The 25671-nt window shown below is 42.4% G+C and overlaps 1 protein-coding gene across 8 annotated transcripts in view; it reads right to left on the bottom strand.

Annotated features, from left to right (window-relative positions):
* LOC126278680 (ankyrin repeat and IBR domain-containing protein 1-like) overlaps positions 1-25671 on the bottom strand; it is a 579195-nt gene that overhangs the window by 496098 nt on the left and 57426 nt on the right. Inside the window, exon 1 of one of the 8 annotated variants that reach the window (XM_049978927.1) lies at positions 3514-3696. The exons of the other annotated variants lie outside the window; for them this stretch is intronic. The gene's annotated coding sequence lies outside the window, so the exon portion shown is untranslated. Of the gene's footprint in view, positions 1-3513; positions 3697-25671 lie in introns of those variants that run through there. 8 annotated transcript variants of the gene reach the window in all.

Here is a 25671-nt window from a genome sequence, read left to right as displayed (position 1 = left end):
TACTGCGTGTTTCATGCTTTGCATCATCACATGTTAGGTAATATAAGACGCATTTTACATTTTCATAGCACGCAGTTTCTCTATAAGAGAAGAGGATCCCCGCTTATAGGTTGAGCAACCGCACTTACAGTTTGCGCTCCAGTGCATGAATATATTTCCTGCAATTTTCCACTACATCACTACACTTTAGAGGTCCTTTCATATATTTCGTTGCGCTGTTAGTCTGCTTACTACATAATATTTCACCAACAGAATTCAGATCACATTGCTGTCTATTCATAGGTCAAAATTTTGCGAAACAGACCACTGGAAAGATCTACCGTAAAATATCTAAGAGTAACTATCCAGAGCGACCTTAAGTGGAATGACCACATAAAAGAAACATTGGGAAAAGCAGATGCCAGACTCAGATTCATAGCAAGAATCTTAAGGAAATGTAACTCATCCAAGAAGGAAGTAGCTTATAAGGCGCTTGTTCGACCGATTCTTGAGTATTGTTCATCTATGTGGGACCCCTACCAGGTAGGACTGATAGAAGAGAGAGAGAAGCTCCAACGAAGAGCGGCGCGTTTCGTCAAAGGATCGTTTAGCCGGTGCGAGGGTGTCCCGGAGATGCTCTTCTAACTTCATTGGCAGGCGTTAAAAGAGAAACGTTCTGCATCACGGAGAGATTTACTATTGATAGTTCGAGACAACACTTTCCGGGAAGAGTCGGACAACATATGACTTGCCGCCTCCCCCCCACCCCCGCTCACCCTCCCCATGCGTCTCGCTTAATGACCGCGAGGAGAAAATTCGAGAAATTAGAGCCAATATAGAGTCTTACCGACATTCTCCCCATGCGCTATTCGGGAGTGGAACAGTGTTGGAGGGATCAGTTAGTGGTACAAAAGGTACCCTCCACCACACGTCGTTTTATGGCCTAAAGAGTATAATGTAGCTGTAGATGTATATTTTCAGGAGATTAATACTGGAATCATTAATATCGTACATTCAGGTTGAAGTCAAAAAAGGTAGAGAGGTGGTTTTCAAGGATCGCTATATAGCATACTGATACTGCATAAGTGAACGGTTTTATTATTACCTTTACATCATTGGCATGATCATGACTCCGCCAGATATTTTTATATGCCCATCGTTTTGAGGAGGTCTTTGGAACGACGGCCTTTTACTATTGTGAGAAAATGAAACGCCTACAACCGTCCTTATGATTTTATTTATTTTGTAGTAACCAGTTTCGGCGCTTCGATGCACCATCTTCAGGCAGCAGTTGATGAGGAGGGGATTGACACGATCCCTATATATATCTCATCAATTGATGGTTAGAGTGCTGACAATAAAGATTTCAGAGAGTCTGTGTGACCGCTTATGCTGTCCACTGATGAGATATACACTCCTGGAAATGGAAAAAAGAAGACATTGACACCGGTGTGTCAGACCCACCATACTTGCTCCGGACACTGCGAGAGGGCTGTACAAGCAATGATCACACGCACGGCACAGCGGACACACCAGGAACCGCGGTGTTGGCCGTCGAATGGCGCTAGTTGCGCAGCATTTGTGTACCGCCGCCGTCAGTGTCAGCCAGTTTGCCGTTGCATACGCAGCTCCATAGCAGTCTTTGACACTGGTAGCATGCCGCGACAGCGTGGACGTGAACCGTATGTGCAGTTGACGGACTTTGAGCGAGGGCGTATAGTGGGTATGCGGAAGGCCGGGTGGACGTACAGCCGTATTGCTCAACACGTGGGGCGTGAGGTCATCACAGTACATCGATGTTGTCGCCAGTGGTCGGCGGAAGGTGCACGTGCCCGTCGACCTGGGACCGGACCGCAGCGACGCACGGATGCACGCCAAGACCGTAGGATCCTACGCAGTGCCGTAGGGTACCGCACCGCCACTTTCCAGCAAATTAGGGACACTGTTGCTCCTATAGTATCGGCGAGGACCATTCGCAACCGTCTCCATGAAGCTGGGCTACGGTCCCGCACACCGTAAGGCCGTCTTCCGCTCACGCCCCAACATTGTGCAGCCCTCCTCCAGTGGTGTCGCGACAGGCGTGAATGGAGGGACGAATGGAGACGTGTCGTCTTCAGCGATGAGAGTCGCTTCTGCCTTGGTGCCAATGATGGTCGTATGCGTGTTTGGCGCCGTGCAGGTGAGCGCCACAATCAGGACTGCATACGACCGAGGCACACAGGGCCAACACCCGGCATCATGGTGTGGGAGCGATCCCCTACACTGGCCGTACACCTCTGGTGATCGTCGAGGGGACACTGAATAGCGCACGGTACATCCAAACCGTCATCGAACCCATCGTTCTACCATTCCTAGACCGGCAAGGAGACTTGCTGTTCCAACAGGACAATGCACGTCTTCATGTATCCCGTGCCACCCAACGTGCTCTAGAAGGTGTAAGTCAACTACCCTGGCCAGCAAGATCTCCGGATCTGTCCCCCATTGAGCATGTTTGGCACTGGATGAAGTGTTGTCTCACGCGGTCTGCACGTCCAGCACGAACGCTGGTCCAACTGAAGCGCCAGGTGGAAATGGCATGGCAAGCCGTTCCACAGGACTACATCCAGCATCTCTACGATCGTCTCCATGGGAGAATAGCAGCCTGCATTGCTGCGAAAGGTGGATATACACTGTACTAGTGCCGACATTGTGCATGCACTGTTGCCTGTGTCTATGTGCCTGTGGTTCTGTCAGTGTGATCATGTGATGTAACTGAACCCAGGAATGTGTCAATAAAGTTTCCCCTTTGTGGGACAATGAATTCACGGTGTTCTTATTTCAATTTCCAGGAGTGTATATAGGGATGGTGTCAACCCCCTCCGCATCAACTACAGCTTGAAGATTGCGCATTAAAGCGCCGAAACTGTTTGCAACAAAATAAATAAAATCATAAGGACGGCTGTAGGCGTTTCGTTTTCTCACAAGAGATTTTTATCGTTTATCAGTCCTGGAATGAAGCATGAGTTTTTTCTGTTTTAACTCAGTGACCCCCCCCCCCCCCCCCAATGAACCATGGACCTTGCCGTTTGTGGGGAGGCTTGCGTGCCTCAGCGATACAGACAGCCTTACCGTAGGTGCAGCCACAACGGAGGGGTATGTGTTGAGAGGCCAGACAAGCATGTGGTTCCTGAAGAGGGGCAGCAGCGTTTTCAGTAGTTGCAAGGGCAACTGATCTGGCCTTGTGACACTAACCAAAACGGCCTTGCTGTGCTGCGAACGGCTGAAAGCAAGGGGAAACTACAGCCGTAATTTTTCCCGAGGGCGTACAGCTTCACTGTACGGTTGGACAGAGTAGCATGGAGAGCTGCATCAAACCAGTCTCAGGACTGAAGACCACAACAACAACAACTCAGTCACGAGAACAGCTTAGCAACACAACCAGTGTAGATAAGCCACAGTTAGTAGTTTCAAGCGTGGAGAGTCGTTTCGAGCCCCAGTCAACAAAACGTAAAAATGACGTATAGTAAATGGAAGAAGGAATGCATGGGTACATACCTGTGACGAAGTACTATTTCGCAATCTCCAGTTTATAACAAATGCGAAACGCTAGCGCTCACTGCACGCGCACCATGATGTAGAAGGAAAAGAAAATGTCGAATTAACTTTTGCGCACGTTTCATTGAAGAAGCGGCTGTGTCTCGGGTGATTCACCTGCACCAGAGCAGAGCTCGCGAACTGCGTCTTACTGGCGCTTCGTCAGCTGTTCGAGAGACCCGCGTGTCGCCTAATCGCCTGCCCCCTGCGCCTATCTGGAAGGGTCGTCGCTCTCTGCTCCCTGATCTGCATGCTGCACTGCGCGTGGAACTCCTTCTGCGCTGTAGCTGACTCCTTTCTTCTAATAGGGATCCTCGGAAAACGTAACTCATAAAAATAGGTGGACATTGAAGTTCAAGGTCAATAACGATACTGTTCGACTATCTAAAGGTCACCAAAAAATCAAACCCGCTTCCAGCCATCCTGATTTAGGTTTTCTGTTATATCCCTAAATCGCTCCAGACAAATGCAGGGATGCTTCCTTTGAAAGGGCGCGGCCGACTTTCTTCCCCATCCGTCCCTCACCGGATGGGACCGATGACTTTCCTTTCTGGTCCCTTCCCCTTAACCAACCAACCACCAAAAAACAAAACTCAATAACAGTCTGACATTTTCTTTTCCTGCCTTGCAAGACGGTAGAGTTTATAGACGATTGCGGCTGACATTTGCTAAACATCCTGACATTAAAACCGTGAGTTGGACCGAGATTCGAACTCAGGATCTTTGCATTTCGCGGACGACTACTCTACCGCCTGAGCTACCCAAGTACGCGTCCTCGTGGATTCACATCCGCTGAAGTGGGCAAAATGTTTTGGCTCGACATTGTAGATGGACTCCGAAGCACTATGCTGCAACCTGTTCTGTCTCGCAATGTAAAAGTGACCAAAATAGGAATCGATATCAGTCTGACATCTTTTTTATGAAACGAGTGACAGCTGTGAACAATAGAAGGTGAATGAAATAAGAAATGTAGGCTCTATAGGAGCACTGACCTGTCTTATATTACAGATTAATTCTTGCAAGAAAGTAAAAACAGCAACTATCTACTGTTAACAATACTATTTATTAAGAGCAAATACCGCCATTACCAGTTTGACTTCGCACATATTACTCTATAGATGGGGTTTCACTATACACAGCCTGTACACACCTAGGACCAAGGATGTAAGATAGACAGGGCTCTGGTTTATGAAAGTATAGGGTTTAACGTCGGGATGACGTATCGAATTAATACTTGTTGACATGGATGGAAGAAGGGGCCCTCTTTTAGGATAAATGCAAACAGCACATTTTCGTGCCTGGACAGTATATTCGTCAACTAAAAATAAAAAAAAATGCAGAAAGCACTTATAAGATAGATTCTGAAACCGAAAGATAAACTTAAAAGATGCTGTAAAGAAAAAGAACGCATTGAGACAAGTAAAGTTGGAGATTTTACTAACTTAACCACCATCTATCAGAAGATACAACCGAATAAGGGCAAAAATACATCATTTTGTAGTTGAGCTCCGATCTTTGAACTCCACGGTATTTTGTCACTGAACACTGATCTAGAAACGAAGAAATTTAACAGGTAGTACTATCGTTGTATGAAAGGACAGAGCCTTACTGCAAGACTTTTTCAGAGGTTTAAGGATAATGTATTTATATAAAAAACGAACACGGTTTCAATAGTCGTATGACATTAGTACATTTGGTTGATACAAACACTTTGAAATATCACCTGTTGAACTGTATGATAATTTATTATTTCAAGAACGCTTAAATATATATAAAACATTCATATTACCGGTTTCGGCTTGTAGACACCTTCAGATCTGATAAAGCCGCTAAAGAGCTTCGGTACAGATACAGTTATCCGTTTCGAACATCACGAAGTCAGTTTAAATATCTCAATTACAAAAATTAACCTAATTTTATGCGGAGAAATTAAGATAAACATAAATATCGCAGATGAAACCAGTAGCACCCGAATAAACATCCTTCACAGTTTCAGCATATTGCTGTTGGTCAACAGTGCAACAATGGTAACTGTAACGTCAACACTGTAATCGACCATGTGGCCACGGATACGGAAAAGGAAAAACCTCTGACGTAGCTGTAAAAGATCTTACGACGTCAGACCATTTCCGCCGAATGATAATAGTAAAAAAAAAAATCTACGAAGCTACTACAGGTTTTTATCGGAAATAAAATTACAAGATTGTTCAAGAGAACTAGCAAACCAAAGATGGGATGAAGTGTATAGAGAAACCAATGTACATGACAAACTCTCAATATTATTTAATGTGCAGTTTGAATTCTCGTTTCCGAGACTACTTAAATCAGTACCAATGTCTTACTGGAACAAATGGGTTACAGCACGTATTACAAATTCCTCGGCTGGTCCCGGTGGAGGTTCGAGTCCTCCCTCGGGCATAGGTGTGTGTGTTTGTCCATAGGATAATTTAGGTTAAGCAGTGTGTAAGCTTAGGGACTGATGACCTTGGCAGTTAAGTCCCGTAAGATTTCACACACATTTGAACATTTGAACAACAAATTCCTCCCAGATCCTTAAGTACCTCAGTTCCATGAAAAAAGAGGAATAATGAGCCATAGTTTTTAAATTTTTCCCCCACACATACATAAACATTTATGGGAGGGTACTGACAGCTGCAAGACGAAACAATATGCAAGGGAGAGAATAAAATCGAAACAATCGTAAAATAGGAAACATGGTGAGACAGAAAAGCATAATGACATTCACCAGCTAACAAACGTACTTGAATGAGCATTTTCCAAGTGTTGGAGAGAAAAGACAATAAAAATACCCAAAACCAATCTTAACGCTTACTCGTCAAATTGGGCACAAAGAGATAACACAAACCTCTAATAAGGCTAAAACTTCAAAATGCATTAACACAGGAGTTCCTCAGTGTAGCATACGAACACCAATACTGTTGGTGGCATACATCAATGACTTCTCCAATATTATTAGACATGGGGCAAAGAATTCTCGTTGCTTATGACAGGAATATCGCAATAAGACTTCTCGTAGTGAAAGCAAACGAAAACCTCGCGGAAGTTTAGAGTGGGTCCATCCATTATGAAAACGAAGGAAACAATGCCCCGGGAGAGGGAAAATGATACTATTACATTAAATGTAGATAGTACTTCGATAGTCTGTGTAACAAAGACAAACATTGTAGCAAGGAATATTAATTCTGAATTAAATTAACGTGAATATGCTGGTTTTTGGTTGGTTTCGAGGAGGGGACCAAATAGCTAGGTCATCGCTCCCATTGGATTAGGGAAGGATGGGAAAGAAAATCAGCCGTGCCCTTTCAAAGGAACCGTCCAAGCATTTGCCTGAAGCTATTTAAGGAAATCACGGGAATCTTAAATAAGGGTGGCCGGAAACCTAAATAACGATGGCCGGACGCGGGTTTTAACCGTCTTCCTTCCTAATGCGAGTCCAGTGCTAAATACCGGGCCACCGCACTCGGTGGCGAATACGCAATACAGAATGCCATCAGTGTGTCAATGTCCTTACAGTCCAGACATCAGAGCGTAACAACCAGCGTTTTTTAGTTACGTACTACTCATATCTGTTGAAGCTTGAAAGGCGCTAGTTGTTTCACTGGTAGAAGTTACTGACCTCTAACTTAACCACTATTCCTGGAGGACGCAGAATATGAATTCCGGAGTTCTTTCATAAGAGAAGCAGTTTTCACCACAGCTGACGACCCTTCTTTATCCGGTTCATGAAAATGGAATTCCGCAACACTTGATATGGACCATAAAAAGCTTATACGATGAATCTAAACTTGTAATAAAAACAGGGAACAAAATGAGAAAGAATACCATTACAACTAATCAAGGAGTTAAAGTCGCAGTCTTTCATCATTTTTGTTTAGTTTATATATAAATGACATGATTAAAAAGTGGGGCAAGGAAATAAAAAAACAACGAAGGAATAAAACCAGGCGAGGAACGTCAATTAAAAACAATGTATGCTGATGACGAGACTATACTAGCCACTTCAGAAGAAAAGGTAGAAATATAAAGGCATTTATTTGAATTTAACCAAATTGGTCAAAATTATAATTTCATACTATCTGTAAAGAGGCAAAAGTAATGGCATCCAGAGGAAAACGACAAGTGGAAGCAAAAATAGTTAAAGAAAAAAATAATTGAGCAAGTAAATCATTTTAACTACCTGGACTGTGACTTTTATTTTCACCATGATAAACTTATAAAAAATAAGACAAGAAAATCTCAGGATACCTGTGGAACAATTAAAAGATATTAAGCGAAATGACGTCTAAAGAAACGCAATGCAATTCTATAATACACTAGAGGCTTGGGTAGAAAACCAGGAAGACATTAATAGAATAGTGACGCTAGAAATGAAATTCCTCAGACAAGTTAACTAGAAGATAGCTATTAGAAATTAGCTTAAAATTGTTTCTTATAACGGAAAAAGTCAACACATACAGGGAGAAATGAAGGGACCGTGAAACAAAATGCCTCGAAGGCAGACATCCTACAAAAAAAATTCATTGTGTTCCCAAGGGAGTAAGGGGGACAAATGCACAGAAATGAAATAGTCTTCAAACTACAGAGATGGGTCATATGAATAATAACCAAAATAGTAACTGAGCTCATTGTAAAGATCTAATCCAAACGTGCGATTTTAACTACATCATTTGAATATATTCACCATCCACTTATGCACATCAAAGATAAGGTTTTTAGATTCTGTACAAACAGCTCTGTTCATAACCATATAGTAAGATTTAGATTAAATTTAAATTTACCAATGAAGAGTAAACATAAAACTCTAAATAACCTTTTCATCCAAGGAATAAAATTTTAAAATAAACTATACAAACGAAAAAATTTTCAGTGAGAAGTTCCCACTCGCTCCATTTCCATCGTCAACACCTGTTCAGGTGTTCATTACACCAATCATCAAGGATGTGTTTGTCGATGCATTGCATAAAATGGAAAATGGAAAGGCAGCGGGACCGGATGATATACCAACAGACCTTTGGAAATCAAAGGAATGGGATTCAATTAAATGGCTGATAGATTTCGTCAACAAAGTTGTTGGAAGGAAGAGGGGAGGGGGACGATTCCACCTGATTGGATATGTAGCACAATAGCTACAATTTGGAAGCAGAAGGGTATCCCAGCTGACTGTAGCAACTATCACCCAATGCCTTTTCTACACACACAATGAAAGTCTCTGAACGCGTTACTGACAAAAAAAAGCCCTATAAATTATCAGTCTCATTGCCAGTAGATATGGATCTGTGAAGGGCTGTGGGACTGCGTATGCAATCCATGCTGCCGACCTGCTTGTTGAAAAACAAAGTCAAGGCACCTATACTTTACCTTCCTCTAACCCGAAAGGGCCTTTGGCTGAAAGCCACACAAGTTGATCTGGCGCGCAGTGCTAGAAATGGAGTATCTGACTACTCCACCATCACTCGAAAAGCCTGGAACGATCGTCTTGCAGAAATAAGCACGATCCAACACGAAGAAAAAGCAATATCTTGCTGCGGATATAAATGACTGGGATGCCGTCAGATCAATGGTGTTGACCTCCAAACCGTAAGGACTTTAAAGTGCGTAGACTCGACTAATGGAGCTGGAGGGAATCTCACACAGAGCAGCACATGGCTCAAGTGGCATTTTGTGCCGGTGTACTCTGTGACTGAAGATTCCAAACAGGTTCAAGTCAAAAGTACACCGATCTGTAGTCCGTTCAGTGGAAATGTGTAGTGCTGAATATTGGCCTTCAACAAAAGAAGTGGAACGCCAACTTGCTGACGTGGAAACACAGACGCTCCCGTTGACATTTAGGTTAACAATGTTTGATCGTGTCACAAATGTGGAAGTTGGTAAGTTAAGTGATCAGCCAGAACAGTATTACCAACGACTTTTCTATTGATTTAAACCCGTCCAGGAAATAGGAGCATCATCTGGCGAGGACTGACTGCTAGTCAGATACACGCACGGTGCATGTAGAATCATTGAGAATGCTGTCAGCGTATCAAATTAGGAAGTCGCGCGATCTATTTGAGCCTGGCCGAGGACGGACTCTGATGGTCTGGAGGCTCGGCACGAACTTTTCGCAAATTGCACGACTTGTCGGATATTCGAAGGCTGCTGTGGTGAGTGTCTTCAACATGTGGCGAAGCCAGGATAAAACGATGTCTAAACGTCATGGAGCTCGGCAGCCATCCCTCATTACACGTGTCAGACTTCGTAGGCTGAGCAGATTGCAAAAACAAGACTGCTGGCGAACTGTGATGGAACTAACATCAAACTTTAATACTGAGCAGAGTACAAATTTGAACACACGTACACCGAACGCTCCTAACGATGTTAACACCACGACAACTAAAATGGGCATATAACCATCAGCATTCGATGTTGGCGCAGTGGCAGAGCGTTGCATGGTCTGATGAATCCCGATACCTTCTTCATCATGCCTATTCGAGGGTACGAATAGGTCGTCTTCCACGGGAACAGCTCCTTGACAACCGTACTGCGGGACGGAGACAAGCTGACAGCGAATCCATTATGCTCTGGGGAACTCGTGCAAGGTACCACGTCGGTCAAGGAGTGCCGCACACTAGTTGCAGACCACGTACACCCCTTCACGACGATCGTGTTTCCCGATGGCAGTGGCATCAACAAGATAAGGCGTCATGTCACAAGGCCAGGAATGTGAGAGAGTGGTTCGAGGGACACAGTGGCGAGTTCCAATCGATGTGCTGCTGTAACCCCCCTCCCCCACACACACACCATGGTCCAAACTCGCCGGATCTGAGCCTGATCGAACACATCTAGGATGTGATGGTAGGTGCCGTCAGAGCTCATCGCACCCCTCCCCGAAGTACACTCCTGGAAATTGAAATAAGAACACCGTGAATTCATTGTCCCAGGAAGGGGAAACTTTATTGACACATTCCTGGGGTCAGATACATCACATGATCACACTGACAGAAGCACAGGCACATAGACACAGGCAACAGAGCATGCACAATGTCGGCACTAGTACAGTGTATATCCACCTTTCGCAGCAATGCAGGCTGCTATTCTCCCATGGAGACGATCGTAGAGATGCTGGATGTAGTCCTGTGGAACGGCTTGCGATGCCATTTCCACCTGGCGCCTCAGTTGGACCAGCGTTCGTGCTGGACGTGCAGACCGCGTGAGACGACGCTTCATCCAGTCCCAAACATGCGTGAGCGGAAGACGGCCTAACGGTGTGCGGGACCGTAGCCCAGCTTCATGGAGACGGTTGCGAATGGTCCTCGCCGATACCCCAGGAGCAACAGTGTCCCTAATTTGCTGGGAAGTGGCGGTGCGGTCCCCTACGGCACTGCGTAGGATCCTACGGTCTTGGCGTGCATCCGTGCGTCGCTACGGTCCGGTCCCAGGTCGACGGGCACATGCACCTTCCGCCGACCACTGGCGACAACATCGATGTACTGTGGAGACCTCACGCCCCACGTGTTGAGCAATTCGGCGGTACGTCCACCCGGCCTCCCGGATGCCCACTATACGCCCTCGCTCAAAGTCCGTCAACTGCACATACGGTTCACGTCCACGCTGTCGCGGCATACTACCAGTGTTAAAGACTGCGATGGAGCTCCGTATGCCACGGCAAACTGGGTGACACTGACGGCGGCGGTGCACAAATGCTGCGCAGCTAACGCCATTCGACGGCCAACACCGCGGTACCTGGTGTGTCCGCTGTGCCGTGCGTGTGATCATTGCTTGTACAGCCCTCTCGCAGTGTCCGGAGCAAGTATGGTGTGTCTGACACACCGGTGTCAATGTGTTCTTTTTTCCATTTCCAGGAGTGTATATAGGAATTAGGTGACTTGTGTGTGCAGATGTGGTGCCGACACCCTCCAGCGACATACCAAGACCTCGTTGCTTCCATTCCACTACACGTCGCAGCTGTTATTCGTGATAAAGAGGACGTACCGGCTATCAAGTAGGTGGTCGTAATGTTCTGGCTGATCAGTGTCTATGGAGTAGCACCAACAGCAGACAAGGTGAGAGAAAGACGTTTACGTTGGTACGAAAGTGTTCTCAGAGCAGACGCAACAACACTGGCAAAGATTGGTTTAATTTAACAATAGATGGTGAGCGAACAGTTGGACAACCTAGGCAGCGACGGCATGACACACTGCACGAAGATCCTAAGCCCGCAGGCATGCAACATGATCAGACATAAGATCAGATAAAACGACACCAGAGGAGCAAAACAGCAGACCACGCCAGTATACGGGACAAACACTAATAAAAAATAAGATGAAAGACTGAGACAAACATACTTACAAGCGCAGTTAAAAAGCAATTGCTAAGTAACACTTTCTATGCAGTGAAGGAAAACTTGGGTAACACTCATTAGGGGTCTGATATATAATGTAGCACAAGTCAATAATAATAACAAAACACTTCATTTTGTACCACACTTTCACACTAAGATGGTTTACTTTTCTGAAAAACATTACTCCAGAGTTCTTCAATGAGCAGTACTATCACTGTATCCTCTTACAACATCTCAGTCATTTGAGGCAAGCAAATGGGAAGATACGGTACACGAAATGAAAACGAAACATCGTCCCTGTGGTCCTGATGTCAACTGACAATGTGTGTAGTGTCACATCATGAAATAATGTGTGTGTGTGTGTGTGTGTGTGTAGTGTGGATGGTAATCTGCATAGAGAAATAAATGAACAGTGTAGCAGTATCTTTTTAAAATACTAAGTGATTTCTTTGCAAAAATGTATAAGCAAAACAGAATTTTACACTAGAGATAAGCTAAACGATGTTGCTCTGTTCTACACTGATTTGCCTCTATTGACCACACTGATATAGGTTTTCTGTGGTTTCCCTAAATTTCTTCACACAAATTCCAGGATGGTTCTTACTGTAAGGATACAGCCGACTATGTGTCCCGTCCTTGTCAAGTTAGACCTGTATGTATGCCTGCGTACGTTAATTGTGTGTTTTTGTTCTTAAACCGTAATATTGTGACATGTCCAGCATTTTCGTAAAAGTGATCCGCAGCCGAAACAATTGTGGCAAGAAGTCATCGTGATCTGGCTGCAATCCCGAAACCTCAGCTACTAATACTGTTGCTACTGCCCTTGATTTCAGTTCAGCATACAGACTCTATAACCACAAACAGCTTTCTGATTTAATCCGTTGGATCCTGATCTTATCTAATGCATGCTCATATATGGCATAGCTTTTAAATGTGTCAAAAGGTTTCAACAAATCCACAAACTTGTAAGATTCCGAGTTGCTTTTGTTTAATGCACCTGTGGCAAATTCTACATATAGCTGGTTCTGTAAATTTCCCTTTTAAGAATCTGTGTTGTGCCAGAATCAAAATATTGTGTTCCTATAGAAATTTAATCATTGTGCAATGCTAAGCATAGCTAATAATTTTGATAAACTTGGTATTAAAGGCACTGGTCTATAGTTATTTGGGTCATATTTGTCGTTTTTCTGTGTATTTGCGAGGTTTTGTCTAGTCACTTCCGGCATGGTCGATGGCAGTAGGCACACATGAAACTTCCTGACAGATTAAAACTGTGTGCCGGACCGAGACTCTATAAATGGTTCAACTGCTCTGAGCACTTTGGGACTAAACATCTGAGGTTATTACTCCCCTAGAACTTAGAACCACTTAAACCTAACTAACCTAAGGACATTACACACATCCATGCCCGAGGCAGTATTCGAACCTGCGATCGTAGCGGTCGCGCGGTTCCAGACTGAAGCGCCTAGAACCGAGACTCGAACTCGGGACCATTGTCTTTCGCGGGCAAGTGCTCTACCAATTGAGCTACCAAAATACGACTCACGACCCGTCCTCACAGCTTCAATTCTGCCAGCACCTCGTCTCCTACGTTCCAAACTTCACAGAAGCTCTTCTGTCCTACCTTAACACCGTAATGTTTGAATGCTGGCACTACTTTATAAATTGTATGTGTAAGGCTGCTTTACTTAGTACTCATATCTTCTCCCCCCTCTCCTCCATCTCATCTCCCACCCCCTGTCTGTTTCTTTCCCGTTTCGATCCCTTCCTACCTTCTCTGCCACATTGCCCTCTCGCCTTCCCCAGTATGGAGTTTTGATGTTTAAGTATGTAAGTTTTGACATGCCTTTAGATGATGATAACTGACTTGACCCATTTCATCGTTGACGATGCAGATCAAGTTTTGTTAGCAGCGAGAGGGTTCTGTTCGCTGCATGGTATTCTTTGTACGTTCTAAGACACGGTCTGGCCTATTCTGTTCCTGAGGATGTTTATAAGATTATTGGCAAGATATTACTAGCCGTTTGGTTCTGGTCAGTATGAATGGACTTTGCAAGCATGATTTTCTACTTTTTGTTGCTATAATGCAATAGATGATGCAATAAATATGCTCTATTGTGTGTTTATTGATTTGGGTACATATGGTAGTGTATACATTGCTATTTGTTTTATTGTCACTAAAAAACATAATGGAGCTTTGTTGCGCTCTTGCTTAAACGCTTCTGAACGTTTTAGGGTATGTGATTGAGTAAATTGGAATGTATATAATCATGTACGTCACATTCATTTGTTACACTGACTGGTCACTGGTGGCGCTACGTACTATGATGCGGAAGCTTCATAGAATTATTTTTATACGCTCTACGTTTCATACTGTGACTTATAAGGAGAGACCACGACGCTGGGATCACAGATTTACTTTAGTCTTTGTACAGTTTTAGTAGGTAGTAAGATGCGCTACTCTGTAAATTCCGAGAAAATCGGAAGAGAAATTTTACACGTCTATTATGTGACTTATGCAATTGCGCGTAGGTGCTGGACGTTAAGGTTCAAAACTTAATATTCACCATTTTTTTCCTCACTGGTCATATTATTCAATTTATAAGACGTTTGAGAGGTTATACAATGAAAAACCACGTGTATTTACTTGAAGGATTTGCATGAAGTTTCAATTTATGTTTTCCATGTTTGTATGACAAATACCATGTTGCAACGAGTGATGTCGGGAGCCCACCCGGCGAGTAATTATACATCACTCTTGTGGACTGGCACATTGTGACTTACTGTATTACTGATTGTGATTAACGTCATTCGCATAATTATTTATCGAGGTTTGACTTTGGACTTCCAAGCCTGTCCCTCGCCCTGAAAATTTAATTACAAATAGTAAATAGTCAAATAACATACGAAATTCACTACAATTTCGTGAAAAAGTACGTGGGAATTTTTCACTATATTCCATCTCAAGTGTCATAAATTAAATAATGTGACCAGTGATAAAAAAAGATATTGACTGAAAAATAAGTGTTGGCAGGTTTGGAACCGTCGCCTCGTCCACAACCCTCTGGCAAAGTGCGAAAGATAATGACTTTTCCATAGTAACTTCTTATATGCCGCACCTTCGCACAGACACATCAGACATAATAGACGTGTAAAAGTTCTCTTCCGATTTTCTCTGAATTGCCAGAGTAGTGTACGTTACTACTTGCACATCATGTTGTTCCAGTGGCTTACTAAAGTTGCACAAAGTTTGACTTATATTCGTAATCCTAAAGTCGTGGCCTCCTCTTAGATATATTAGTTTTTGTGTAAAAAATTTTTAATCGTGTTCTAGTAGGTGAGCTACAGTCATTTTAGTATTTTATTGACTGGCCACTGGCGGCGCTACGAGGAGTGAAACGAATGTGTTCGAAAGATTTCTTTTGTACATTCATCGTTTGTGTTGTGACTGTGTTTTAACATCAAGCTAAAATGGATATTATTTGTGGTCACATGTAACCGTTATTTTGTAATTCTGTAAAATAAAACATCCTCTCCATGGCGCACTCCCTTCAGCGCCCCCAACCTGAGTTTACCTAACGATGATCAAGTAACATTGTCTCATTGCACGCAGCACTGGAATGTCGCATTCAAACAGTACCTTGCACTTAGCCACTCATACAAGAAATTTGGCCAGCGTACAAATATTGCAGCGCTATGGTAGGACTTAATTCGTATGTAATCATCTTGTCAAACGTACTTGTACTTGGACTCACCTTAAGTATTGTAAATGTCAACTGTCATACGGTACATTCTGTTGGACAGGATGGCTTGATAATGGAACACAATCTGAAACAGGTCGCTATTTAAATAAAAATAAACTTTGATGGTTTTGTAATTTTATTGCATATTTTGAATTTTTCTGAAAATGTTCTGATTTAATGAGCAGAGTGCTTGATCCAAGAGCGGGCCGGTTATTTTTTCACTCATGTACTTTATTGGATAATTTGATATTTCATTGTCACTGTCAGGCTACTTGTAGTTTAGGCTCTGGAAAACTTTTATGACTTCCTGTTCTGACACTGGCTTCAGAAACATTGAATGGGATGGTTACCTAAATATTTTTTAGAGTGCTACGGTCCTTGGTGATTTATTTCACAGTTTCAATTGTCTTTGAGTACCACGGTGTTCTACATTTGATTTACTTAATTATATTTCTGTTATCTGCATTCTTTTTACTATAGTGTTCAGTATTTTTTTCATAAGTTTTGGATGGTCCTGTTTATCAAAATGTTTTTTGTTCTACTGTTAAATGAATGATTACTTCTTCCGGTACTGTTTGTTTTTCTCCAGATTCATTATTTCTCTGAGATTCAGTGCTCTAGTACAGAGATCGATTGTTTCTTTGGTAAACCATTGCTTATAGTGATCTTTCTTGTACTGGCAAGTTATTCTGGGAAAGACTGCACGAACATGGAGCACCAATATGGTATGACATGCGTCTTAGTTTTCTTCTGTGTTTTGTGCTTGCAATGTTTCAGTCGAAATTCGTTTCTCAGTTTAATTTCCCTCTTGCCTCTCTGTTTCTTTCTTTCAGCTCCTGCTTTTGTAGATATAACACAGTGTTCTACAATGCTATTTGAAATTTTTCCACAGTGACTTAAAGCTGAAACTTTAAAATCTTTTTCAAACAGCAGAGTGTATTACTATTACCATTGTTACAGACTGTTATAGAAGCTGTGTTTATATTTTTATATTTTCCATTTCCTCCAAAAGAATTATTTTGGTTACTTCTCTGTCGGTGTCTAACTACATTATGTACCTTTCTGTGACACTTAACAGCATTATTTATTGGTACAGATATGAAAAATAGTATTTTACGAACCAAATGTACGCAATATCCGTTAAAGCAGGTGTTGTTGCTGGCCAGCTGGACGAGTAATTTACATGCTATTATTGGCCGTCAACTGTAGGAGGCGCTGTATGCTTTCAACTGTGACTGATGCAGGACATTTCTTCCTAGTTTGAGCACTTCCTTTGCAGTTATTTATGTGTACATGTCAATGCAGCGATGTTTTGTATGCTGATGTGTTTGTAAGTGGTTGGAAAGTATTTCTTGACTGAACAGGACAGGGTATATGTTATAAATGCTTTTAACTGCTTTGGATGACAGTGACTGCTCAGGCTTTGTGCGGAAGTGAGAGTTTAATCGAGAGTAGTAGTTTTCAGAGAGATACTGGTATTTTTGAGGTTTCGTCGTGAAATTTCTAGGAGACAAATGGGGTCTACGATTTACAAACACTTTTTGCGATATCATACTAAAATGTCTTATGTGCACAGTCGAAAAAGTAGTGCAATATTTGTTTCCAAGCTGGTAGAGAATTGAGGGTAGTGTTTTTCAGAGAAATTACTACCATTACACAGACACATTAATCCATTGTGTTGTAAGTTGTAGCCGGCAGTTGTGGGCCAGAGGTTCTACGCGCTTCCGTCCGGAACCACGCAGCTGTTGCTTGCGGTCGCAGTTTCGAATCCTGCTTCATCCATGGACGAGTGTGATGTCCTTAGGTTAGTTAGGTTTAAGTATTTCTGATGTCCCATAGTGCTAAGAGGCATTTGAACCATTTTTTGTAAGCTGAGAGCGATATGTGGTGTCTGTTCCTCTGGATATGTTCGAAAGAACAGACACCACACACATAATTAAAGCGATGGCGGCCAATCACTTCTTTTCGGGTGCTCACCATGCTCATAAACACCACGATCTGTTGTTGCGTTTCAGCGAAATGCCACGAGCAATGAGTATAATGGGCAAGGGACACTACGTCAGTAGAGTGTGGAGAAGTTGAGAAACTGAGTTTGAGAGGAGGTGTTCTAGGGTAGCCCATGCAGTTGTGATGACCACTGCATCCGGATGGTGACTACTATCATTACACTGATAGTAGATCATGAAAAAATGAGACTGACTACTTTCAACTATGACTGCAGCAGAATTTTTCACAAAACACAATACTGACACAAAAGCTACACATCCTCATCGGTGTAGTGCTTCAAGTAGCCCACTTCATTGCCCATCACAATCATCCATTCTATTGTGTTCATATTTCTATTTGAGGTGGGTAGTACCAGGCACAATTTACACATTGAATCTAAACAAGACATTTGTCTCGTTAATGGCCGCTGCAGGAACTCGTGACCGATCGGGAATTTTTGAAGATAATAAGAGCAGTCGTATGCTGCCATAGTGAGATCTGGGCACGGGTTAGTGTTCGCTCGTTAGAGACTCTACGATAAATCTAGTGTAAAATAAACGATAATTTACAATGTATGTAGCCTGTCTTCCACTTTACTTTTCCAATCTGTTAGTCATGGTAATCATTTATCTTATGTCTGCTACGTAATTTACTTGCTAAATCAGAATTGGATATGACTGGTGAGCTGCGTGTGTGGATACTACAAGACATTTGTAGCCCATATGAAATGAAAATGAACAGCTGCAGATCAGTTGTCGAGCAGGTGTTGCGCGGATTAAACTTCCATCAAGCTATGAATAGACAGTTGTCTGTTAATGAGTGGTACTGAACAATATGCACGATCCGAGGACGAACTAGTAAGGTTCAGACCTGCTACAAGTGTAGTGTTTTCATGGTAGAGCCGACAGGAGAAGAAAACACTAAAGGCTCCATAGTGCAAGGTTTACAATTGAGCTGCTTGTGTGCTGTGGAAAAATATTGAGGAAAGGACGATGGTGTTTCATTGAACCATATGGCTCGATAAGTATAACAGTTTGTCGACTCAGTGGCAATGGACGAACAGTTTTTGTTACATAAGTGAAAGGCAAAACTGTGGAGCGAACTGGACATACTAGGAAAGTATGCAGATTTGGTAACTGAGTCTCGATTGACGTGTGACACACTATGTACCCGACATTTTGCAGTGAAGCACAAGTACTAATACGTATTACCACATATGCCAAGAATCTAAGAGCAAAATGGTCCAAGCTTTCATTTCGGAACCTAATGTGATTTTTTCACACATATATTTACAACATACAAAGAACATTTAACTAAGGGTGACAGTTTTGCCGGTTGTTGCGCATGGTCAGAGTATGGAATGAGTCATATGTAATATTTCTGAAGTGATGAAAGAAAATTACGAAATATGTCTATAATAATCTCTTATGTTGATGTTCCATAAGTCTTCCCTGATGGAAAAATTGTAGGAGTGATAACTGTAGTACACTCATCGTACCAGTTAGAGACTGAAATATCTGCTACGTCTTTGTCGGTCTAATTTCAAAATGCGTCTGACAATAATTCCAAAATTCTATGCTGTGTCCAGGAATCTATTAAAAAAAAGGTCTATTTGATCCCAGAAAACGGTATGAGAAGGCGACTCATGAAAATTAAAAACTCTCTACCCCAAACTGCTCTTAGTTTTCTTGTCTAAACGTGTTGCATCACATATGAGCCATCATCTGCGGTCCCGTATTTTATTGAATGTCCTTATTACTACAGTAAATTCACGTCTGTTAGGACCTAATCAACTACCAATTTACCGAGTGAAATAAGGATCCACTGATAGTGGTACAGAATTACTGAAATATGTTTGAACCATAAAACTATGAAGAGTTTCTGTTTTCCGAAGGGATATGACCCTGTCACATTACCTTTCCTGTAAACACGACAAATTATAAAATAAGATTGTCTTGTTTACCAGTTTTCCATTTCTCGAAGAGTCTACTACATGACATTCCGTACAGAATATTTCAAATACTTTTCAAACAATTATCAAAAATATAAAAAATGAAGTGGCAAGAAACATGTCTACTTACATTTGAACATAACCTGGATGAGATTTTTTTTCCAACAAGAGCTACCAAGATAGATAAATTTGTGCGCTTTCTCGACAATGATCGCATCGCTTGTTAACATAGTAGTTGTAACTAAGATACTATGTCTCTTTTTCTTACGAGCATCAGGATTGTTTTGTGAAAGCTTCCGGTCTTTATCAGCAATTAAAAAGGTTGAAGCAGAGACTTTACTTGATGTTAACAGCAAGTGAAAAAAATTAAGGCAGATTTCGAAATGACACATATGACCATTCCGTTATAAGCAAAAGATAACTTTCAACTGAATTAAATTTCACAAATCCTAAAGAGCGAGATTGTTAAAACAATAAAAAATCTGCTGATCTTGATCGAAAACTTTCACAACGTTGCCTGATTCATTAACCCCATCAGTCCCTTTATCCACTCCCGAAACACTTTTCTGAATACGATCATGAGCAAAAGAATATTAGGTGGAGGTAACACACAGGCTAAACAGCAATACCGGAACTCATCAGAAAATTACAGGGAAGAGTGATAACAACATCCTGAAGAACTTGAACCTTCTGGCGGCCTACAAACAAATAACCCGACTTAGATCTCCCAAATTAAAAGTGGAGCCGGAATAGTAAAATGACTGGAGAACAGCAATGCGTCGTTCAGAAATCTGTTAGTTGGAGAACTACTCGAATACAAAGGAGTACATATATCTTGTTAGCTAAAAGATATTATACAGAGAAATCTGGGAGGAAATGATCATTCAGAAAAATGGAGAACAGCAGAGCTGCATCCGCCGCCTCCCACGAAAAATAGGGGTTATAGTTTTTAAACTAAGACAAATAATTAAAGACGAGTAGACATACACTACTAAAAAACTTGGGAACTGTCGAAGTAGATAGAAAGACAATCAAATATTGTTGTTGTTGTGGTCTTCATTCCAAAGACTGGTTAGATACAGCTCTCCATGCTACTCTATCGTGTGCAAGCTTCTTCATCTCCGAGTAACTACTGCAACCTACATCCCTCTGAATCTGCTTAGTATATTCATCTCTTCGTCTCCCTCTATGATTTTTACCCGACACGCTTCCCACCTATACTAAATTGGTGATCCCTTGCCTCAGAATGTGTCCTACAATCCGATTCCTTCTTTTGGTCAGACTGTACCACAAATTTCTCATCTACCTAACTCTATCCAGTACCTCCTCATTAGTTATCTGATCTACTCATCTAAACTTCAGCATTCTTCTGTAGCATCACATTTCAAAAGCTTCTATTCTCTTCTTGCCTAAACTGTTTATCGTCCATGGTTCACTTCCATATATGACTAGACTGCAAATAAACACTTTCAGAAAAGGCTTCCTGACACTTAAATCTAAACTCGATGTTAACAAATTTCTCTTCTTCAGAAATGCTTTTTTACCATTACCAGTTTACTTTTTATATCCTCTCTACTTTGTCCGTCGTCAGTTATTTTCATTCCCAGATAGCAAAACTCAACCACTAAGTTGTGTCTCATTTCCTAATCTAATTCCCTCAGCACCACCTGATTTAATTCTACTACCTTCCATTATCCTCGTTTTTCTTTTGTTGATGTTCATCTTTTACCCTCCTTTCAAGACACTGTCCATCCCTTCCAGCTGCTTTTCCAGGTCCTTTGCTGTCTCCGACGGAATTACAATGTAGTCGCCAAACCTCAAAGATTTTATTTCATCTCCATGGATTTTAATTCTTACACCTAATTTTTCTTCTGTTTCTTTTGCTGCTTGGCTCAATCTACGGATTGAATAACATCGGGGATAGGCTATAAACCTGTCTCACTCCCTTCTCAACCACTGATTCCCTTTCGTGCCCATCTGGTTTCTGTACAAATTGTTAATAGCCTTTCGCTCCTTGTATTTCATCACTGTCACTTTCAGAATATGGAAGAGAGTATTCCAGTCAGTATTGTCAAAAGCTTTTTCTGAGTCTACAAATGCTAGAAACGTAGGTTTGCCTTTCCTTAATCTATCTTCTAAGGGAACTCGTAGGGTCAGTACTGCTTCACATGTTCCTACATTTATCCTTGTTCATATATTTCTCCGAGATCCCAACTGATCTTGCCCAAGGTCGGTTTTAACGAGTTTTTTATTCTTCTTTAAACGATTCGTGTTAGTATTCTGCAGCCGTGATTTATTGAACTGATAGTTCCGTAACCTTTACACCTGTCAGCACCTGCTTTCTTTGGAATTGGACTAATTATATTCCTCCCGAAGTCGGTGGATATTTTACCTATCTCAGACACTAAGGGACATTATTTAGAAAGCAAAATTTCATGAGAAATTTTGGTGCCACTCGTCGGAAATAGCGATGATTTGGAACCATTGCTTTACCATATTACTTCCTCCCACATACGTAGGGCGAAACGAATAAATCAGAGAAATTAGATCTAACACGGTTGTTAAGCGAAAATCATTCTTCCCACGCGTCATTCGCGAATGAAACAAGGACTTGGGGAAATTTTAGTGATACCAGATGCAACCTCCGCCATCGCCATAACGTGGCTTGTAAAACATACATGTGAGAGTAAATTCTTGTTTAAACTCAGTCCTAGGAAACCCACATTTACTGAGCAAGAAAAGCTGATAAGTGCGAGAAGTATCGAACAACGGCTTAACACCTCAAGAATCCAAGTTGCTGACAAGCATAATATACAAAAGACTAATAAAGAAAATTGAGGATCTGTTAGATGACCATCAGTTTAGCTTTATGAAAGACACCGAGGAGGAAGTCTTGACGTTGCGCTTGATAATGGGAGAAAGACTGAAGAAAAATGAAGACACGTTCCTGCGATTCGTCGACCCCGAAAAAGCTTTCGACACTGTAAAACGGTGCAAGATGTTCGGAATAGTGAGAAAAATAGCAGTACAAGTACAAAAAAAAGAAAAAAAACCAGGACGGAAAAATAAGCCTGGAGGAACGAAGTGTTCAGGTTAAAAAGGTTGTAAGACAGGGATCCACTCTATCCCCCTATTTTTCAGTCTGTACACCGAAGAAAGGGTCAAGAGTGGGATAGAAAGGGTGAAGAGTGGGATTAAAGTTTGCGGTGAAAGGGCACCAATAATAATATTGGCTGGCGACATTGCTGTCCTCAGTTACGGTCAAGAAGAATTACAGGACCTTTTGAATGGAATGGTCTAAAGAGAAGAAATACGATGGTAATGAGAAGTAGGAAAAATGAGAATAGAGAGGAACTTAACATAAAAACTGGTGATCACCAAACAGATGACAATAAGGGATTTTTCTATGTAGGCAGCAAAATAAGCCGTGATGGACAGAGAAAGACGAGCACTGCGAAAAAGGGCATTCCTGGCCACGAGATGTCTACTATTACCAAACACAGGTCTCAGTTTGAGGAAAAAAATTCTGACAACGTACGTTTGGAGGATAGCAACACATGGTAGCGAAACATGGACTGTGGGAAAATCTTGTGAGCAGAGAACTGAAGCACTGGAAATGTGGTGCTGCGGAAGAATGTTCAAAACTATGTAGTCTGTTAAGGTAAGGAATGAGGAGGTTATCCGCAGAATCGGTGAAAGAAGCAATGTATGGAAAATACTGACAAGAAGAAGGAACAGGACCATAGGATATGTGCTAAGAGTTCAGGGAATAACTTCCATGGTACTAAAGGAAGCTGCAGGGGGGAAGAATTGTTGGGGAAGACTGAGAATGGAATCCACACAATAAACACGAGGGCGTGCTGAAAGATAATGCCTCTGAATTGTTTGTGGGAAAGTTCTTAAATCTTTGTAGATAAAACAAATGTTATTCTTCATGTCTAGCTATTTGCAGCTCTCTGCCGCAAGTGGGCTCCGAATTGTAGCAGGTAACGTGGCGGTGTGTAACGTAGCTATGTCGGTGAGTGAGGAACAGCGTGCTGTAACTGAGTTTCAGCATGACAGCGCCAGACCACACACGAGCAATGCAGTGCCTGCAACAAACCGACGCCTTGGGTTCACTGACATCGACCATACTCCAAGCAGTCCCTACTTGGCCCCATCCGAATTTCATCTGTCTCGAAAACTTAAAGAGCACCTTCGAGGACTTCATTTTGATAGTCAAGGAGAGCTGCCGGCAGAGGTGAGATTGTGGCTCTGTCACCAAATATCCTGAAGGAACGGTATCAATAAAAATAGTTGGTCGCAAGGGTTGAGAACCAAATATGTATACATGAAAAATAAAGATGTATTATGTTAAAATGTTTGTACACACACCCAAAAAAGTTTTCCGTCGCCTTGGCTCCGAGAGTTTCTGAACCTGTACAGAAAATTGGAATAGAGATCAATATAAACATCATTTCCGACTTTTTTATTTCTCATGAAAACCACACATTTAATGTTGTACCACCACACAGCGAGACCTTCAGAGGTGGTGGTCCAGATTGCTGTTAAGTACAAGTACGTCTAATTCCCAGTAGCACGTCCTCTTGCTTTGACGTATGCCTGTATTCATTGTGGTATACTATCCACAAGTTCATCAAGGCCCTGTTGGTCCACATTGTCCCACACCTCAACGGCGATCTGGCGTAGATCCCTCAGAGTGGTTGGTGGGTCACATCGTTCACAAACAGCCCTTTTGAATCTATCCCAGGCATGTTAGATAGGGTTCATGTCTCGAGAACATGCTGGCTACTCTAGTCGAACGATGACGCTATCCTGAGGGAAGTCATTCACAAGATGTGCACGATGGGTGCGCGAATTGTCGTCCATGAACATGTTACCGATATGGTTGCATTATCGGTCGTAGGATGGCATTCACGTATCGTACAGTCGTTACGCCGCCTTACCTGACCACCAGCGGCGTACGTCGGCCTCACATAATGCCACCCCAAAATAGCAGGGAACCTCCACCTTGCTGCACGCACTGGACAGTGTGGCTAAGGCATTCAGCCTGACCGGGTTGCCTCCAAATACATCTCCGATGATTGTCTGGTTGAAGGCATATACGACAATAACCGGTGAAGAGAACGTGATGCCAATCCTGAGCCCTCTTTTCAGTATGTTGCTGGGCCATCTGTACCACGCTGTATGGTGTCGTGGTTGCAAAGATGGACCTCGCCATGGACGTCGGGAGTGAAGTTGCGCATCATGCAACCTATTACACACAGTTTGAAGCGTAACATGACGACCTGAGGTAGCACCAGAAGCATTATTCAGCATGGTGGCGTTTCCGTCAGGCTTCCTCCAAGCCATAATCCGTAGCTAGCGGTCATCCACTGCAATAGTAGACCTTGGGCGGCGAGAGCGAGGCATGTCATCGACAGTTCCTGTCTCTCTGTATCTGCTCCACGTCCGAACAACATCGCTTTGGTTCACTCCGAGACGCCTGGACACTTCCCCTGTTGAGATCCCTTCCTGGCACAAGGTAACAATGGGGTACTTATTGACCGTCTAGATATGGTTGAACTACTGTGTGTGTACCTCCTTCCTGGTGGAATGACCGGAACTGATCGGCTGTAGGATCCCCTTTGCCTAATAGGTGCTGCTCCTCCATAGTTGTTTACATCTTTGGGCTTTGAGTTACCAGAGGTCTTACGTAAGTAGGATGACCTTTCACATTAATATTGCAGTCAGCGTAATTTGCAACAGTAAGTGATACTAGTATGCTTGCTGGCATAAATTTCACTTCCATCGCAAATAAGATTTCTGCCTAGTTCTTGTGAACCTTGAAACGTATTTCGGCGTTAACTTTATAGTCATTCTTTCCATAATGAGTGTAAAGTTCTTTCAGCCTTGAAAAGATCTCCGAAAAATCGCTTTCATTCAAACTGGCGGGCTGCATCAAACAGGTCAGGACACTGATGACTAGAAGGAAGGAGGAGGAGAGGGTAATGGTCTGGAATTGCTAGCAAGAGGAAAAGATGATCTTAAGAAATGTTTTAAAAAAGGACAACATAAGGTCTCTTACAGGAAAACAAAGTATATGGAATACCGACACGATA

This window comes from Schistocerca gregaria, chromosome 6 (genome assembly GCF_023897955.1).
Source record: "Schistocerca gregaria isolate iqSchGreg1 chromosome 6, iqSchGreg1.2, whole genome shotgun sequence".
Classification (NCBI taxonomy): Eukaryota; Metazoa; Arthropoda; class Insecta; order Orthoptera; family Acrididae; genus Schistocerca; species Schistocerca gregaria.
This window is presented reverse-complemented; position numbering and strand designations above follow the sequence as displayed.